This window comes from Choloepus didactylus, chromosome 21 (genome assembly GCF_015220235.1).
Source record: "Choloepus didactylus isolate mChoDid1 chromosome 21, mChoDid1.pri, whole genome shotgun sequence".
NCBI lineage: Eukaryota > Metazoa > Chordata > Mammalia > Pilosa > Megalonychidae > Choloepus > Choloepus didactylus.
This window is the reverse complement of record NC_051327.1, coordinates 9598504-9614042: the sequence shown is the minus strand read 5'-3', so window position 1 is coordinate 9614042 and position 15539 is coordinate 9598504. Positions and strand designations below refer to the sequence as shown.

The window sequence follows — 15539 nt, the reverse complement described above, 5'->3', positions numbered from 1 at the left end:
CTCTCCAACTTGGTTGGCACTGCCATTTTAAGGTCAGCGACAAAATGAAACAAAGATAGAGAAAAATCTGTGTCCTTAAATAAAACTTACATAAGCATGCACAGAGTTTGTAGGTGAAGAATAAGTTTCCCATCAGAGCATGTGGGAAGTTTATGAAATCACATAATGAATCATATAATCAGAAGCCAGGGATGATCAGTGTGATGGTTAATTTCATGTGTCAACTTGACTAGGTTATAGTGTCCAGTTGTTTGGTCAAGCAAGCACTGGTCTGATTGTTATTGTGAAGGCAATAGTAACCAGGTTTGACTGATAACATTTACAGCCAACAAAGGAGATTGCCTTTGGCAGTGAGAGGAGTCTCCTCATCCAATCAGTTGGATGCCTTACAGGGAGGAATGAGAATTTCAGTAGTCAGAGAGAATTGTCATCACTAATTCAGCCAGCCCTCTTCCTCTGTGGAATTCAATTATCACCTTTATTGGATTTTCCAACTTTCAGCCTGCCCTACAGAATCCAGAATTGACAATCCAATGATGAAGAAAGCCGATTCCTATAATAAACCTCTTAATATTTATGCAATAATATAAATCTCCTATTGGTCTTTTTCTCTGGAGAACCCTGACTAATACAGTGGGGTAGAAGTGATATTTAATTGTTATCTAACTTATGAGGATTAATTTCTGTATATCAGGGAAAAATCTATTTGTGACTTATAATTAGTTTGTGTTCAGGAGTCAAAGATAATAAAATTATATCTATTAAATGTATTATAAAGTACACTTTTGCCTTTGCCACAGTTTATTAAGAAAAAATTCTATAATGAATATTAAATACAAAGGTTGCATGCATTCTTCAAGACTCTGTGCAAGACAGTTTTTACCTCTGTATTCATTAAGCTATTGAACAAGGAGCATGGGGATAACTAAAGTGTAAAACACAGAGGTCATTTTATCAGTATCAATGGAGTGACCAGATTTGTGCTGCACATAATTAAACACTAGGGTCCAATAGAGCAAAACCACCACCGTCAGATGATAACTGCATGTGGAGAAGCCTGCCCTCACCTGAGCACATCCTCAGGATTGCATATATAATTAACATTTATGAAACAAGAATAATCAGAACTGAATAAATGAATGTAATAAAAGCAAAGACCAAAATCCACAGCTGTTTGGAGTGAGTATCTGAGTGAGTTACCCTGAGGAGAGGCATGTCATCACAGCAGAAATGATTGATGATATTGGAGTGGCAGTAGGAGAGGCAGAATGTGAGGATGGTATGGAACAGTGCAATAAGGAAGCTGCAGCTATGGGGGCTGGTACAAGAAGAATGCAGATTCCTGGGGACATTGTGACCATATACAGGAGGGGATTAAAAATGACCACCTATCAATCATAGGCCATGGAAGCCAGTAACAAGCACTCTGACACCATGAAAGTGAGGAAGCAGCCTAATTGAACAGCATACTCTTTGAAAGTGATAATATTTTGGTTGTACAAAAATTTCCAAGCATTTTGGGAATAATGACTGAGGTATAACCAAAATTGACAAAAGCCAGATTGCTAAGGAAGAAGTATATTGTCATGCTGAGTCTTGTATCTGTCATAGTGACTAGGATTAAACCCAGGTTGCCCACTACTGTGCAAAGATAGAAGGACAAGAAAACCACAGAAAGGGGCACCTTCAATTCCTGGTGATCTGTAAGTCCTGCAAGAATAAATTCTGTCACCTGAGTGCAATTAATCTGAGCCATGTGTCTCTCCAGGATGTCTGCTGATGAGGAATAAGAGTTCTGTTGCTAATGTAGGGATTGTTAGCAAACTGGGAGCTATGAATGGGAAAGAATACAGAAAGAGATATTTATAGGAAAGGAGTATTCTATCCCCCAAGATTTTTATATAGAAGCTGTGAAACAGTCCACATTGGCTTAGCTTCTATTCAAAACTTTTGAATACCACATTATTTAAAGCTATACTACCTGACTTGTTTAGAATGTTTCAACTATCATTTTGATTAAAGAAATGTTATTATTATTAACAGAGAGGAAAACAAAGCTGTGCTGGCAGGGCTCTGACAGATCTATCATTCTTCCAGTGCAGACGTGAACTTCACATTGCCACAATGCTGGCAGAAATGCGGTCATGTATATTTCTTTTTCAATCATTTACCACATAGAGGACACTATAGGTTGTTAACAACTTTCACAATTATGTCAATATTGCAACTACTGAAAATGTGGGTCTTTATGGAAGAAAGAATGAGAAATGTGAAAATCGCATTGCTGACCAGTGTGTTGGTCTCAGTAGAACTGTGTCAACACAATGATTGCCCTCAGTGGCCATGAGAAACTAACAAAGTTTTAATATCTTACCTAGGCACTCAATGGTTTCTCATAGATTAAGACTCTAGAATGAGGGTGCTACTTATCATCATTTTAAAGTGCCTTTTTTTTTCACTGCAAACTCATCCCCTAAAATTCTCTGCCTCGATCACTACACTCTAGCATTCTGCAATTTCTAAAACATGTCAATCATGTTCTAGTTTCAATGTATGTGCTACAGCAACTGCCTCTGTCCTCCTCCTCCAAATAGTCATAAGGCTTCCTCATTATCTGATAGTGTTTTATATACTTGCTTCTTTATTTTCCAACTTTCCACTCAAACAGAAGCTTCACAAGGGAAGGAAATGCTTTGTTCAGCATTAAATTCTTGTAACTTAGGATATGTTCTTGTCAAATTTAGTAAACAATAAAGATTTTTGAGAAAGTATAATATGTAAATTTTCATGTAGCCCATGGTCATTTTGTTGATTAGTACATTATCTTATTTTTTTTTTTTGTCATTTTGTCTGATTCAGGAAAAGAAATTAAACCTAAATCAATAATCAATGTTTATTAGCCAGCTTGGTATTTGATGTGGCTATTAAAACAATCATTACTTGCAAATTCAGTTCTCTCATGTAGATGAAGTTTGATGATTTTATTTAATTTTGTCGTCAGAGACCAGACCACATTATTAGTTATTATTATTTCAGTAATAGCAATAATCACATCATATTGCTAACCAACTTCAGTGCTCTCTCAACTCCTCTAATGGAGAATTTTGTACTGCTTCAACATTGTATTTGTCGCTTGGCTTGTGTAGGTGGAGTTTACCAGTTTTTTGGGACTTTCGTTAATAATCATTTGAAAGCTGTGGAGAGTATGAAACAGGTATGCTTTGACTCTTACTTCCTCTTAGAAGTTTCCACTGGGATGCTGTTTTTAATCTCACATTCTCTCCTGAGTCGTGACAGGGGTTTGCTATGCAAAAACTTTGGGGTTGAGCCTATCTAAACAAAATAAATATGTAGACTTCTTCATATTTACGGAAAAAGATAATAGATACGGAACTCCTGGAATCCCAAGTTTTTCAATGAAATCAATGTCATTTCAATAAATTAAGAAATATTTTAAACACAGAATACTGTTACAATCTAATTTTTTTTAACTAGGAAAATCCTTTAAAATAAAATGTGCTTTCTTAAAATTGTCAGAGGAATGATCATTTTTCCAAGAAATATTGGCTATTTAGATCTCAAATTCTGCCAGCTGACAAAATTTCCATTTGGATTGTTGGATTTATGATGGGAAATGAAGGGCAAGAGTTGCCTGATACACCTTAGGTTCTCAAGAGTTACAACATAATAAAATTGTCCCCATTAGGAAGAACAAGTGTTTTTTTTTTTCTTTTTTTTAAGGATTGAGGGAGATTCAATCATGGATGATGGGAAATATTGGTGAGAAAAACTGTACTGGCAAAGCATATTTACTGGATACTAATTAGAGAGTCATTAGAGAATTATTAAACTGGGTGACACTATAGATTATGTTGTCACAAAGTTTCCCAATAGAGCTTGAGAGATTTGTGAGACAAATCTTCCTTATGGTAGAATTCTATATAATAAACATAGAAGGAATAATGAGGGAAATAGAAAAATTAGCAATAGAACTGCAGACCAAAAATAGTTGCAGAACACACACACTGACTAATGCTAAAATTACCAAGCAAGGTACCATTTGAGTCTATCATCATGGATTTTGAAGGCTGCATATTTATATACTATATCAGATAAATATCTATTTTCTACATACTATGCTATTTTATTTACTTTATATTTAAGGCCAATCCAATTTTTGTATAATTACCGTGGAGGTATACTGAAGCCAATTTTTATTCTCTCTTGAGATCCAATTGTATTCATGTTTACCCAACTATACCTTAGAGAAATTTCATTGTGAGATTTAAATTGGCTATGCTTGGAATATTCACACCATGGAAATCAGAAAATGCTACAGAACAGGGCTTTTTAGCTTATTTATCAGAGAGCTGATTGTTAAACATTTAACAGCACATAACTGACTCACATTCCTTTTTCAAACTTTTATATAAATTTTTAAAATATATTTTGCTGTTTGTAACTATAAATAGCCCTCATTATGGTGTCTTTCAGGAAGCTGATATAATGATAAATTTATATAAAATATCTCTACCATTAGATACAATGCTAATGCTGTGAACTTTTCAAAATAAAATTATGAAAATAAAATATTTTAACTATTTTTAAAATTGCCCAAAGTGGCAGCTACCTAAATATATTCTAACAGTTGTTTACTTAACTAATTGCATGCCTTAATAGTAAAACAATACATGGGTATTAAAGAGTATGTTTACATTTATTGATATTAAAATATAATATAATTAGTTAAAAAGTGAATCCTGTTAAATAAATACTATAACACTAACTGGTTTTTATATGTTCACTTCATGATCCCTGGATCAAAGACAAAACAGAAAAGCTGAAATTGCATATGCCAAGATGCAAACAGTACTTATATTTGAGTGATATTACAGTTGATGCATCTAAAGACCAGAGGATCAGAATCCACATTATATTATACAAAATATCTGGTTTAATAATTTACAAGACATTCAAAGAATATAGCAGCCCATAATAGGGGGAAATAAAGCTGTTAATAGAAATTACATCCTAGGGTCCCAGATGTCCAAACTTAGTAGACAAAGCCTTCAAAGCAGTCATGATAAAAATGTTCAAAATATTAAAAGGAATTATGTTTAAAAGGTCAAAAGAAAGTACAGTTACAATGATTCCTCAAGTAAAAATAAAGAGTAATTATTGAAAAATTGAAATTCTGGAATTGATAAATAAATGACTGAAAATATTAAAAGGTCCCTAGATGGGTACACCAGCAGATTTGTGCTTGTAGAATAAAGAATGATTAGACTTTTGAAAATAGATGGATATAGATTATCTAAGCTAAAAATGAAGGATAATAAACAGAGCCTCGAGACCTGTGGGACCTAATGGAAATTTGAGAAGAAAATGAGAGAGGAAAAGGGGGCAGAAATAATAACTGCAGAATAATTGTTGAAAACTTACTGAACTTGGTGAAAAACTTAAATCTATAACATTTAAGAACTTCAACAGGAGCCAAGTATTATTAACACGGAGATATCCACGCATAGGCACATCATTCTTAAACTGGTGAGAGAACAAAAGAAAATCTTGAAAGCAGCTAGATAATTGATTTCCAAACGTTCATCAACTAATAAATAAATTTTAAAAATATAGAATATCTCTACAAACAAATACTATTCAGCAATAAAAAGTCATGGGCTTATAATGTATACTACAACATAGATGAAATGCACACACAAAATTATGCTGAGTGAAAGATGTCAGACACAAAAGAATACATATTGTATGATTTTTTTATCTGAAAATTCCTCAAAAGCAAATCCGTGAGACAGAATGAAGATTAACGATTGCCTGAAGCTCTATGTGGGAGTGAGAATTGGCAAGAGGGAAATTTTTGTGGGGAAATAAGTATTTTATAACTGGATCATGGTTATTTTTACATGACTATACATTATTTAAAACCATTGATTTTGTAAACTTAAAAAATTAGAAATACATGATGATGGATGTGCAACCCTGCAAATTTACTCAAATAAATCTGCATATAATCCATTTATCTATAGAAGATGAATTTTTATGATATATAAATTAAACCTCAAGAAAACTGTTAAAAGCACCATAAAGTAGCTATATTGGGATTTTTTTGATGTCATGATTAAGTCTCAATTTATTCAGCTGGTATAGAATCTGTAGCCTATTTATCACCTCACCCATTCTACGAATATTGAAATACAGCTGAATTTTGTGTAACGAAACTATGAACCAAATTAGATTTTATGTTTATGTTGTTTTATGTAATGGTTAAGAGTTAAACTCATGGTTTGAATCCCATCTGTGCCGTTTATCAGTTGTAAGACCTTGGCAATTTATTTAATCTTCCCAGAGATTCAGTTACCTTACCTGCAAAAATGCTTTAAAATGAAAATGCTTTTTTAAATAGGGTTAAAAGAATGAATAGATTGTTATGATCATTCAACTACATAATGCCTATACTACAATACTTAGCACATTGGCAGAAATATAGAATACTTCCTAAAAAATATAACATCTGGAAATTTAAATCCTTTCCATTTTTACTACTGATTTTAGTTAAGACTTTTGCCATAAATCAATTTACAAGTCAGAAATGGATTTTTTGTCTCAAAACTGTGGTCATGGGAGATGGTAAATAGCTCATAATGTTTTCCTGTTTTAGAAATTGTGATATTTGACTTTGGTCTAAGAATCATTTCAATGTTACCCTTCCACAGATCATAATCTTTTTCTTCTTCTTTCCTTAAGGGAATTATTTGGCCACTATAGTAATAGGCAGATTCTGATGAGTGGGCTGGACATTAGAAGCCACCAGCTTTCAGGAGAGTTTTCTGTTTGATATGTTAATTCCTGATTCTTTCCTTCCCTGGGAGGTTAATGTGCCCAAGTCACATACCAGAAATACCACACTGGATTCTTGTGCTGTGTTGCTTGTCACTGTAATATGTTGCTGTTTCAGGAAGTCTTTCTGATTATATATGATTCTTAAGTGATATTTAAGCCATGAATGCATAGAAAATACAGCATAGCACATACTATACTGTATATTTTTCATGCAATCCCTCTCTATTCTCCAGCTCATCCTCTTTTGATTTTCCATCTCACCCCATTCTTATTGTGATTCCATTTTCATCAGTGATACTGCCTTTGACCATACCCTCTCATATCATACTGTTTGACATGAAACAATATGTTTTTTTTTAATTACCAGCATGAGGAAATGCTTCCTTCTTTAACCTCTCATTTCTTCTCTCTATATTTCCTACAGGACTACCTCTTTGTATTTACTTGGTAAAAGGGGTGTCTATACATTTAAAGATATAGTGATTTTACAGGGTTTCATCTTAATTCCTCTAGGAATTTTCTTTTCTACTTTCTTTTGTAATGTGACACTTTTTAAACACAAACAACAAATGAAAGAAACAGATGAAACCTAATTCCCCTGATTGAAAGCAGAGAGGAGTTATAAATCAGACAAGATTGGTGAATATTTACTCTTGATTTTTTAAAGAAACTTCTGAAGATTACAAAAGAAACTCAGAAATCTCCTTCCAAATAAAGTTGCAAACAGGTCACTATTAGTTTGTACAACACACAGTTTAAAAGCATACAGACTTGATAAAACTTTATCATTAAACTGAGTGTTTTAACATTCACTACTTCGGGATCTAAATGAAGTTAAGTGATTTCTGGCATATTTTTCAAAGCATCAGGTACATGGCTGGTCTAGAGGTTCAAATATTTGACAGTAAAATGATGATCATCATTCTCCATTGGAAATGCCCAGTGTGGATACATGTACACATACGCATTATTACATTAATTTATTATCACATTTTTGAATCAACAATGTTTACATTGAGAAATAATTATTTTATTTAACTTACTTGACTTAAAAATTAAACTAAAAAGCTTCCATCCTAGCATAAAATAAATCTGGATGAATCTAACATATTTCATTGGTCTTATTTGGCTGCACACAATTTAATGGTCTTGGAAGCACTGCTATTTAAATCCAAAGATTAGCATTTGAAAACCGTCTTAAAAGCTGACAAAATAATTCATTTGATGGGGCAAATATTTATTTTTATCATGTCACCCTTATTCCATGTTTCAATAGAAGACCTAACTAGGAAATAATTCATCAGGATCCAAAGTTGACTGTATATACTAAAAAATATACTGGTGATATATTTTATAATATTATATGAAATTAAAATTTTATGTGTGCCAAATGTATATTAAGATGGAAATATAACAAAACAAATTGGAAAGTGGTGGTGAATGTGGGCTGAATAATATGATATATATTAACTCAAAATCTCCACTAACACCAAGATATCTTTCTCCTACTTTTCCATTCTCTAACCAAGGGAAAGAAAAGATGGACATAAAAAGTGCACTAAAGATGTCAATATTAAGGCAAACTCAAAGATACTCAATTACAATCTTCAATGTTTGAGGCTAATTTTGTCTTAAATAATTGCAGTTCTTTTCCAATATAAGTTTTATGACTAAAGTTTTGATATCTATGGCTGAAGAAGCTAGTCAGCAATGGAACCCACTTATAAGTAAAGTGAACATTTCCATAGAATGCTAATTTGATTGGTCATATATTTTTTCTGGTCTAGTCTTTGCTATTTGTTAATATCATAATTCCCTCTGAAGCTTATTAAATACATGATTCATTAATCTTTACTTGCTGATTATAATTCTATGTCTGAGGTATAGCCTGGTCACCTGTATATAATCACAGCTGTAAAATAGATTTTGATGTACACTGACTGCTCAAGAAATATCTAAAAACAGAACAAAATTATTAAACAAAATAATTTTTCCTATTATTACCTGAGGAACATTCCTGAACACAGTCCTATAAATGTCTAAGAATAATACAATCCAGAATATTTACTACACCAACAAAATAAGACTGATTCTAACAGTAGAGAGAAATGAAAATCTTTTCAAACTCTACTAAATTTATTAATCAAATACATCCAAAATGAAATATCCAGCATGAAAACATGTAAACTGATAGTGCCCTGTGTCTTTCATACAAATGCATAAATTCTATTAATTGGAATAAAATAATTTCTATCCTGTTCTGTTTCTTAGAATTCAGGATATAAATACCATACTTTAAATCTTTCTATTCAAAAATATTGAGAAGCTTAGGAAGTTTTATTTTAAATATACTTATTGGTCCAATCTGGCTAGCTTAGCTGAAATAAGGATTTTAGCAATCTGCTATTGCAGTTATTTGAAATATAATAATTTACTATATCAAACCATATATAGATACAAGGTAAGAAGGAAACAAAAGAATACGATTGTTTAATTTTCTCATCCATATTTTGTTGCTCTATTCAAATTTATTTGATTTTTTTTAACTTATGTTTCCTTTGACTCCTAGAAATATTTATTCCAAAACTGGCTGCCTGCTTACTCATGAGCAAAGTTAGTGATTACTACATTTGTTTATTAACTGCACAATTCCAAGAACTTCAGCTTATTTTTTAATTTTATTTTCTCTATCCTAGCCTCTTTTAATTCCCAGTCTTCCTTGTAGCTTTAAGTTGGCTCCTTAACTTTAATTTTCAGTGACATAATGGCAACCTTCCTCAACCATCTCTTCAATTACTTGTAGGGTTCTAAAGTGACATTGATTTAAAGGAAGAGCATGAATTTTTCAGGAGTTTCTTTATGGCAGCCTTCCCATCCCTATTCCGCACGCTGTAGACTATGGGATTCAGCGTGGGTATCAAGGGTGTAAAACATTGAAGCCATTTGATCAGTATCTAATGAATGGTTAGTTTGTGGTTGCAAATACATGAATAGCAGAGTCCCATAGAAAACTGTGACTGCCATCATATGTGAAGCACAGGTGGAAAAGGTTTTTCCTTTCTCCTCATGAATGTATCTTAGAATGGACAAAACAATGTTGAGATAGGATACTAAAAACTACAATAATGAAGAAAAACAAATTTGTAGCTGAAGAAATAAAGACTACTGTTTCTGGGAAGTTAAGTATCAGAGTAGGATAAGGCTAATAGAGGAAAATTATCAAAATAAAAATTATGGATTCACTGGAAGAACAATAAGACACAGAGAATACACATGAAGAAACCACAATAGTTGTAGAAAAGCTACAGATGTATGCGAGAGATACTAGCAGAAGGCAGATCCGTCGAGATACCACCACCATGTAGAGCAGGAGAATACAAATGGTCACATAGAGGTCATAGGCCATCACAGCTAGCATGAAAATCTCAGCCACAATGAAAAGCAGGAAAACACCCAGTTGGGTGAAATGTTCATAGTAGGAGGTGGTTTTCTCCTTTACCAAGAAATTAATCAGTGTTTTAGGGACAATTACGGTAGAATTGCCAAGGCTGATGATAGCCAAATGTTGGAGGAAAAAATACATGGGGGGTTGAGGTTGAGAGTTGACACTGGTGAGGGTGATGATGCCCAGGTTCCCTGCCACTGTCAGCCCATAGATCACCAGGAAGACCAGGAAGAGGGGAATCTGGAGCTCTGGACACTGAGATACCAATGAGAATGAACTGTCACCCGGGTGAAGTTTTCAGGAGCCATATAAGAGTTGTAAATTCATCTGTTTGGATAAGAAAAGAAGTGGTTACTGACTTTAAGGAATTATTTTCTAGGACTGCATTTAGATGGCAAGGACAACTCCTAGGGTGAGATATCCCTATTATGCAATAGTATAACTCATTTTCTAAACTCAAGCCTTTAATTTGATAAACTTTGCAATCATTTGGGAGAGAGAAAAGCAAATTATGGATATGATCCAGCATAATGCATCATTTGTGGATGTTTATTTCCTCACAATCTTATAAAAGTGTGACTATGTTATTAGTTTGCAAACACTGAAGCCATGTTCAATATCTTATATCTTGCACTGAACAGAAAAGATTGAAGAATCAAATATTACTCTTCATGATTTCTTAATCTGAGATTTCTTCCTGTATCTTAATAATAAATAATTCTACCCACAACCCTGATCATTCTCTCTATTCTATCGAGCTGTAATTTAACTTATTAATTCTATCATCCATGTGTTCACTTTTTTCTTATTTTTCATTTTATTTACACAGACAAGAATACATGGAGATATATCCTATCTAGGCTTCTGGTTACTTATTTTTCAGCTTTTTGAAAATGACATCTCTGAAATGTTACCATTTCTATAATTTTTCCATTATGATTTATTTATGATTTATTTAGGGAGGTCATATAAGCAAAATAAAACCAAGAAATTTCCATTATTTCAGCTACTAACAATAACTAATATTAATATTTCACTCTAGCTCTCTCCAAAATACATTTTTTTCCTTGGGTTAAAAATATTTTTTATATTCACATGTCCACAGCTCATGTTTATATATATAATGTAATTTTATCTTAAAATTAAAAAGAAATCATCCATGTGAATTACTTAGTAATATTTATATTGTCATGACCATATATTGCAAATGTTTTTTTCTTATTTCAAATGAGTTACATTAATTCAACATTTATTGACTATGCTGATAATTTTATTCCATGATGGTGGACCATGCAAACAGTTCAGATTCTAAATCTTGTAAATGAATTCCAATGAACAGTAAAAAAAACTATAAATAAACAAAAAGTACATGGGAAAATTTACAAATGGGGCAACTGTATCCAGTAGATGACAAGTTTACAAAATGGGACATACTATGCCCCTTTCTCACTAGAAATACAGCATAGTCCAAACCATGAGATTATCTCCTTTTTCTTCCTCCCAGTAAGATTATCAAATCAATGCTAACAAAAGATCCTAATCAAAATACGGTACATACTCTTACGAGCCCAATTTGAAAAAGTCAGCCACAGGAAGAAAGGCAAAAAACATAATTCATCACAGATGGAATTGTTGAACAAGGATATGAAAAACAACTATTCAAAGACTTTGTTAAAAAAATTGTTTTCTGGAGAAATGAGGAAGAGTAACAATACATGTGACAATATAAGCATGTGGAAAACAAGATCCTACTGAAAGGAAAAATAAAAATGTAAAACTCAGGGAGCTTCTCTTATTAACCTCTATAGATTTTCCTTAATTGTCATATCCACTGATATAGAAAACAATGGGCTGATTTAGAGAAAAAGAAAGAAAGAGAGATGCCAAGATCATACTGTGGATTACAGCATTGCAAAGTATTTTGAGTTACTAGATTCTCTTGGTGTCACACAGAAAATTAAAGGCACAGATTAGGAAAGAGTGGGACTGTAAGGTTTGGAATAGGGACATTTGGTCAAGTTCAAGTGACTGAGTACTTCAAATCATCACACTGTACCGAGCTTCCTTGTAACCACAATCAAGTTTGATTCTCGTACAGCCTGGGATAGATTTCAGTTTGAAAATATGGAAGAAATTTCTGGATCTTGGTATTTCTCCTTCATTAATTCTTGATTATCTCCATTGTCACAGAGAGAACAAGGCTTAAGGCATGACTGGTAGAGTATGCATTGCCTATTACATAATTTATTTCTACCATATTCTACAGAGAATTTTAAGTTAAACATGTGCACACATTTTCCAGGTTTTATGTAAGGCATTTTTCATCTCTTTGTTCCTCAAACTGTAGATCATGTGTATCAGCATGAGAATTACCAACATGTAAATTGCAGATGTCATTTTATCAGACTCAAATGAATGACTGGATTTGGGCTGCACCTACATAAGGAACAGAGTTCCATAGAATAAAACCACCACTGTCAGATGAGCTCCACATCTGGAGAAGGCCTTGTGTCTGCCCCCTGTAGAGCTCCTTCTTCTCATGGCCATAAAGATCAGCATGTAGGACATGAGGACTATTAGAAGTGATGACACCAGATTGAAAGCTGAAAAGGTCAGTATTACCAATTTAATTTCATATGTGTTTGAGGAGAGCAAAGATATCAAGGGCTGAGTATCACAGTACAAACAGTTGATGACATTATAGCCACAAAATGAAGAAATGAGAAGTTTTATAATGGTCAGCAAAGACAAAAAGAAACTGTAGAGATAAGAAATCAGCAAGTGGCATGCTGCTTGTGCACAATGTCTGTATAGAGCAGTGTGTTACAGATGGCCGCATAGTGGTCATAGACCAAAATGACAAAAATTCACTTGTGATAAGCATACTGAAGAAAGTGAGTTGGTGACACACCAATTAAAGAAGATTGTATTTTGATCTGCAATAAAATGAATTAACATTTTGGTCCTATAGCTGTTGCATAACAAAGATCATTGAAAGTCAGATGTCTGAGAAACAAGTACGTGGGTGTGTGTGTGGCTTGAAGAATATCATGGTGAGGATGATTGAGCCAAATGTATTAGCCAGGGTTCTCTAGAGAAATAGAACTGACAAGAGATATTTATATATACATCTGCAAATAGTTGAGGTTTTTATAAAAATTGTCTCACACTACCATGGGGTTGAACAAGTACGAATTCTGTAGGGCAGGCTGTGATCTGGGAACTCTGAAGAAGGTTTTTGATGAATTACCAGCAGAAGCAGCTGGCCTCAATAGAGATGGAAATTCTCTCTTATGACTGCTGACATTACCACTTCTTATAAGGCCTTCAACTGATTGGATGAAACTTCTGTCACTGTTGACTGCAATCTCCTCAGGTGATCGTAGATGTAATCAGCCACAGATGCAATCAACTTACGGATCATTTAACCTATGAAATATCCACGCAATAACAATTAGGCCAGTGCTTGCTTGACCAGACTGGACACCATAATGTGACCAAGCTAAAACATGAACTTAACCACAACAACCAGGTTACCTATCATGGAAACCATGAAAACAATGAGGAAGAGCCCAAAATAGGGAGTCTGCAGTTCAGGGCAGATTGTGATTCCTATTATAAGGAACTCATTTGACATTGTTAAATTTGCTTGTCTATCTAGTCCTCTCTGAAATTATACTGAGAAAGGATATAAGAATGATCATTTACTCTCATTATATATGTAATATTTATAAAAATACAATGTAATAATATATAATGTAGTATAATATAATATAATAACATATTTGCATAAAACATCAATTTCAGAGTTTTGATGAAACTCCCTCCTCTAATATTGAATTTAAGAAAAAATACTATTTTTTGTGAATTCATAACATCAAAGTAAATTATATATCATATTTGTAATGTTAGATAAGTAATATGAAGTGAATATTATATTTCAATGAAGGGCATAGTTACCACAATACAGACTGATGTAAGTACAGCATAAGTAGAATATAAGCTAAGTCCAAATGCAACAGAAAATACATCACAAATTTCAGTCAATAGTTTTATTATTTGTGATGGAAATTTATTTTGAATAGAATAATCATAATGCGTGAAAAATTTATTTCAAATATTAACCTGTTAGTTACAAAACAGAAATCATACTTTTGAAGAGATACTACTATCAGAATTCTAACCATCTAACTTACCATATCCTGATATCCTGTGGCTCCTGGTGTAATAAAGGAGGGACAGCCCAGCATAATTATGAAATGTTATTGACAAAGATTTTTATCCTGAATATATTTAGCACTTTATAGCTTACTTCCAATTTAAAATCAATACGGTAGATAGAGGAAAAAGGTAGATATCACTAGAAATAATGCCAAAAGATTTGAGGAGATAACTAGCCTCATCACACTTCAGACATTTAATAGCATTTAAAAAGATACCAACCTAATTAATAATCATTAACATTATGCAATCCTTCTAAAGAAATTTTAATTATTTTAATTGTATTCTGATGATAAAGAAAGAAAGAAAGAAGGAAAGAAAGAAAGAAAGGGAGAGAGAGAAAGAAAGAGGGAGAGAGGGAAGGGGACTGGAGGGAGGAAGGAAAGAAGGAAGAAAGGAAGGAAGGAAGGATGAAGGGAGGATGGGAGAGAGACGGAATTGATTCATACAAAAGACATCCATGTGGCTAATGGAGTCTCATTTAAGAGCAGTGAAGCAGGTGACACTAAGGAAGTTCTGTTACTTTTCTAAGTGTGAAAATATTAAGGCTGAGAAAGCTTTTAGTCATGAGATCAAAGCTGATATTTGAAGAGAGTGACGTTTAATGATGTTTGTTACTTGCTTTCAAATGCTCCAGCCAATTAATCCCTCTCTGTCACTCTACATTACACTATGCCCATACACAGGATGGATTTTAGTAATTACTTAAGTGATAGAGCCGGTATATGGACTACAATAGTAATGTTCTTTCTATTTTCCTTTATGTTTAGAAATATTCGTAATAAGAATTGACTTAAAAAATGTAGATAAATGAAGAAAACCCAGCAGCAGTGGGTTTGAGTGACTTGATACCTTGCAAATCAAAACATACAGTTGCATTCAAACTTATGAAAGTAATAGCCAAGCTATTAAATATCTTACACGATGTACATCAGGGATGCTGAATTTAATACTCAAGAAATGATGCATTTAGGCACAATTTTCAGTGAATGTAAAAGAAATCAGTATTAAACAA

At 33.1% G+C, this 15539-nt stretch overlaps 2 pseudogenes; both read right to left on the bottom strand.

Moving 5' to 3' along the window:
- Positions 1–899: 899 nt before the first annotated feature.
- Positions 900–1756, bottom strand: LOC119518125 (annotated as a pseudogene).
- Positions 1757–9665: 7909 nt separating this feature from the next.
- On the bottom strand, positions 9666–10611 carry LOC119518120 (annotated as a pseudogene).
- Positions 10612–15539: the final 4928 nt, after the last annotated feature.